Consider the following 6000-nt stretch of genomic DNA (forward strand, 5'->3'; position numbering starts at 1 on the left):
CAAGTTAGCTAGAACAAAAAATATGGGTGCCTCTATTTACACACCACATTTCATCTCAAGATACACCACTACTCAAGGCACACCTTTAGTAATTTGATAAATAAGAAATTTGTTCAATACACACTACAATCTTCTGTTTTTACTCGTATTCACACACCTTACCCACAATCTTACATCTTTATCCTTATTCACTCACACACCGCACCCACGATCTTCAATCTTCCATTTCCTTAAAAAAATTTATTACACCTTTATATTTCTAGTCAATTACAATTTTAACCTTTATACAAATTTCTTAATCCACACAACACAAATTTTATTACGAGTTGCAATGTCAGCAATGAAGGAAAAGGTAACGCGAGCTGCTACCATGGCAAGAATGCAAATGAATTAGGGATGGAAACAAAAAGGGGATGGTGTCGATCGAAGGGTAACGGCGGCAAAGAGGTAGGATGGTTGACGCCAATGGTTGATGGCGGCGGCAGCTGCGAGGTAGAGTTAGGGTTAGGGTTATGGTTATGGTTAGGGTTAGGGTTATGGTTATGGTTAGAGAAGATGAAGATATTTTGGGAATATTTAAAAATTGATAGTGTGTATTGAGTGAAAAATAAAAAATCAAAATTGGGTGTAGTGTGCAATGAGTAATTGGTGTGTATTATGTGAGGTGTATATCATAACCCTTTATCCTTTGTGATCATTTTACATTAGATTAATATTGTAATAAAAAAATAAACTAATTAATGGTGTAGTGTGTAAATAGAGGCACTCAAAAAATATTGTTAGAGTGCATATTAAAAAATTAATTTGCGAAAGTAATATGGAGATTTTTTTTTTCTAGATATTTTGACTAGATACATCAAATGAAAAAAAATAATGATAATTAAGGCGAGCAGATTCTTCACGTTTGTTTCCTTTGGTGGACAGAATGATAAAAATTAGATTGGAATTTCTTAAAAGATCAATTATTTGTTTCGTTACTCATTAAAATTTTGAACATGTAAAAGTAATTATTCATAATTTTGTTTTTTTTTATTTCCCTTCATAAATCTCATATCGAAATATATTATGGGTTTGGTTTTCTCAAATTATCATATCAACTTGAAAGAGTATTTGAGTTTGATAAACCCATTTTGAATCCGAGTTTAGTGATTCAAATCGTTCATTTTTTAGGACACATTGAGTAAAACATTCATAAAAAAAATTAAAATTATTACACATCGGTAACTTTATGCTTGAATCATCTTTATTTCTCAAAAATGAATGACAAATGTAATTTCAAGAATAACCATTTATTTTTTGTAATACAAATGTGATTCAAACATATATTTACTGATATCCGATTATTTTAAATTTTTGTATAAATATTCTACTCAACGAATCCTATAATACGCTCGAACTAACTTTTGATTGCTCGGGCGATCTATTTGAGGTCAGCCACTTTAAAAGTCACTTATGGCCCACTTTTCCTCATTTTTTTTAGATCTCTCTCTCTCTCTCTCTCTATCATTTTTGAGCTGCCAAGCTCTTTAACCCTTGATTTCATCTATTCCTAAATATCCTTGACCCCTAGTTTCATATACCAAAACGTAAAACTCGGCGAGGATTTTGATTTAATTTGAGCAAATCGTATTTTTGTCGCCGTGGATTTTTTTGGCTTTTCTTCTCTTTGCTTCGAGAAGTAGGAATTTCCTTACTCATTTTCAACACCTCGTTATAGATAGACATATGGTAGTTTTTATTACATTAAAAGCATATTTTCCTATGTGGTTTTGGAAAGGCATTTAGGATTTTGAATTTTTAGAGTCAAATAATCATGTTTTGGGTTGGTATGGTAAATTGGGAGGTAGTTAATGACGTTTATGTTAATAGTGGTGAAAACCTTAATTTGTAATTAAGAGTTCAATAAAACGAAAGGAATTAAGGTTAAGTAATTGTTGGGTTATGTGTTTACAATAATGAATTAGAGTTGTAGTTGCTAAAAAGAAGTTAATCTGGTCTTGTGATTGTTTAGTTAATGTTATATTGTATTGGGTTGTGGTTATGTCTCAACAAATTGGGATTTTGACAATTAAAAAAGGGATTTTGGCTAATGGTTATGAGTGTTGGAGATTTGGAAAAACGAGTTTGGTTTTGAAAACAAAATGATGTTTGTAACTCTTTTGTGAAATGATTTCACTAAAAATGTTAATGATTTGAAATTGTGGAATCGGTTGTGGATTTAAGTTACGAGAGTTATGTATTTAATTGTTAGAGATTTTGTCATTGGTCATTGGTGGAAGATGACATTACTATTGTTGAATAGAATACATGTATGTGTTATATTCGTAGATTATCAATGTAATCTACAATGTTGTGTTATGAGATTAGGGGTTTGTTTCCCGTCGGGTGAGGTCGGTAAAGCGTGGCGCCGTGACAGAGATTCCTCTCCTTTTTGGTTTGCACCCGGTAAAGTGTGAATTGTGGTCTGTTTCCTTTCAGGTGGGGCCAGTAAAGTGTGGCACCTTGACAGAGGTTCCTCTCCCTTCTAGTTTGCATCTAGTAAAGTGTGATGTGCGAGTCATTCCCGTCTGGGTGAGGCCGGTAAAGCATGTTGTGTTATGTGGGTTATATCATTAGCCCTCTATGCCTTGGGCCAGTAAAAATGGAAGTATGTGTTGTTTTCCGTTATTCACATTTAGATATATATATGTATATATACATATATATTGTTGTGGGTGTTCCATTGCCCTTATGCTTAAGGCCATAAATCAGGTTGGTTGTGTTGGTGGGTGTGTACATGTGGTGAGTTGGGACGTAAGATGAGCGTGTGGTTGGTGTATGTGAACGTATTTTCAAAAGTAATTGTTGTTATGAACTTCTTTTGAACAAAAATGAAAGGTTAGAAAGAAAAGAAATGGTTTTATATCATGTTGTGTTAAAGAGAATGATTTGGAGGATATGTACTTATGTAAGTATATTTGGTTATAAAACTGTCACATTACTTATAGGCCATGTTTGATTCACAACACTAATAGTGAGGTATTAATAATCCTATTAAATTAGTGTGGTATTAGTTATCCCACCCCTACCCCATTACTAATAATCCTACAAATTTGTTGGATTAATTATCCATTAGATTAATAATCCTAAACTAAAATGTCAAAACAAACATAGGATGATTGAGTCCACGGATTAATAATCCCAATCCTATGCTTTAATCCTTCCAATCAAACATGCCAATATAGTATAATGCAGAACATTCATAATCATAACTATTCGTATGTTGTTATTGTTTAAGATTATTTGGAATCTCTATTGGACTTTATGTTCATCCTATGTTGCTAATCATTTTTTAGGCACAAGTTAAGAAGTGGTTCAAGGTTGAAGGATCTTCTTTAATTGATAGCCAAGGGGCCTTATATTTGTTGGTGACAAGCCATTGTTGTAAAAGAGTTAAGCTTTTTTCTTTTTATATAATAATGTACGCCGACAGGCATTTCATTTAAATGTAATTCATTTTGCATCCAATGCATATATGAATAAGACAACTTCTATTACTTATTGATATTAATGTATATAACTTCCACTTGTTATCAATGAAATTGGATTATAATAATGGATATGATAATATATATTATTCGAGTAACAAAAAGTGGGGCATAACAATGTGGGTCACTCATCTCTTATTGCGGTAGAATTATGGGGTATTTGGCAAGGTCTACGATTGACTTGGTTGCACAGTCACTGTCGGGTTATCATCGAATCTGATTCTATGGAAGCAATTCAATTTTTGCGGAAGGCTAATCCTATGCATCCAAACTTCAACATATTCCAAGAGACTTGGGAGTTAATGGACAGGGATTAGCAATGTGACCTTCAACAAATCTAGTGTAAAGCTAAAGCAAGTGCAGATTTCATTGCAAAGGATGCCCTTTGTATGGATAGGTCGAGTGAAACTTTGTTGGTTCCACTATCTGCATTGATAGTAATTTTAGACAATGATAGGCAAAGGGTTATGTCCTCCTGGATTCTTAGTTTTGTAATCTTCTCGTTTTTGGCTTTGGCGCAAATCAAACCCCCCCTCCCCTTCTAAAAAAAAATAAATAATAAAGAAAGTTTTTTTTAGAGAAAACACTACTTTTAATAATATATATATATATATATATATATATATATATATGATGATTTGGAATTTTTGGTCAAACGTCCTTCATACACTTTTTTTGTAATGACCCCAAAATACGTATAAGAAATCATCTTTATTTAACTATGAGATGATGTGTTTTAATTTAATTATATCTATTGGAATTGAAGCATTATCTGTTGAGTTACGGATTTAAAATTGAAATTACCGACCTTTATGGGTTCATAAATCAAAGTTGAGTACTTGGGTATGTTAATGGGAATTTTTAGAACTATTTGGGAAAATTAATTGGAAATCTAATTTGTCTGATTCGTTAATGCACGCTTGGGTGGTTAACTTTATACTGCAAATTGAAGGCCCTAGAGGCTTCAGAAACCGGAGCAGGGGACATATTTATGATTAGCGTAATTTTTAGAGTTACTTGGGAACTTTAATTGAAATTTGATTTTGCGCGATTTGTAAGGCCACATTTGGCTCTCCCTATTGTCTTAAGTCATGTGTGTGTGTTTATTTAGATATATAGATATGTATTTGAGTGATTGGTCTCATCTTTTGGGAGCCAAAATATCTAAAAGAGAGAGAAGAGAACCGTGAGGGAGAAAAGAGAAGAGAGACCAAGAGTCTTGAAGAAAAGCTTAACAATCATGGGGGTTTGAAGGGAATTGAAGAAAGAGAAGGGAGATCAACCATGGCGGCTTGAAAAAATGGAGGAGAATTAAAAGGAAGACAAAGATTGAACTAAGGTATGATCATCTATCTTGAATCCTTATGTTTAAATCATCAATTACATGAAATCAAGGATTGGTATAGAAGATGTGAGCTTTGAACCCTAACTATGGCTATATTATGTTCTTGTGTTCTTGTGCTTGGAAATTGAGTAATAGTTTGAGGTTAAGATGTTTGATGGAGATTAATAATATGAAATTTGTTATGTATTAAAGGGTTTTGGGCTTTGATTTATATGGAATTGAGGTTTGATTTTGAAAATGAGAAGTCCTAATTTTTCAGCCATTTTCGGACTGCAAACTGTCCAGGGCCGCACGTGCGGCACTATTTCCCCGCACGTGCGGAGACAGCTTTGTCCAGCCAACTTTGAACAAGCATATCTTTTCCATCCGGACTCCGTTTTGAGTGATTCTTGAGCCTAAAATCAAGCTCCGGAAGTCTAGTTTCTAATGGCGGTGGTCTCACTCCCAAATTATAAATACAGAAATAGTTATGCCCAAATTAGTGACGACTGTTCACTTTCTGTCAACCAGTTTTGTACCATTTCTTCACCTAAACCATTTCCCATCGATTTCTCCTGTTTTCTGAGACATGGATTATAACTTATTAAAGAATAATGAGCTTGGTACCACAATGTCTAAGTGATTGAATGATCAAAGAGAAGAAGTAAAGGATCGAGTATAATCTCATATTATGTGTTATGCACTGTACTTGTAGGTCGAGACGAGGACATCGTCCCATTACTACCGGGAGCTGATCACTATGAGTAGTAGTACTGTCGTAGTATGCTTTACTTACAGCTAATAATTACCATTAGCACTCTGTTAATTGCAGGTTAACTATGTTAACGTATATGAACGATTAAACAAATGTGTATACCTCTGTATGGTTCTGATTAATAGTTAATATTAACATTCTATTCTCCGTAAGTAAATTACGTCGTTTCTTAATGAATAAAGGGAACTTATGTTCATTCTTGAATAACGGTTTTAGTGTAAGTATGAGAGCATATCGTTTTGCTACTAATGGGCCTGAGACCGTTTAGTTATAAGTCATCGAGTATGGATATCTCCGAAGAATCAGAATAATTGGAAAAGCTATGTGTATCCGTATGAATCTGAAATAATTCTGTTGTGTTACATATGGACCCG

Source organism: Camellia sinensis, chromosome 8 (genome assembly GCF_055761805.1).
Source record: "Camellia sinensis isolate YWXY chromosome 8, ASM5576180v1, whole genome shotgun sequence".
NCBI lineage: Eukaryota > Viridiplantae > Streptophyta > Magnoliopsida > Ericales > Theaceae > Camellia > Camellia sinensis.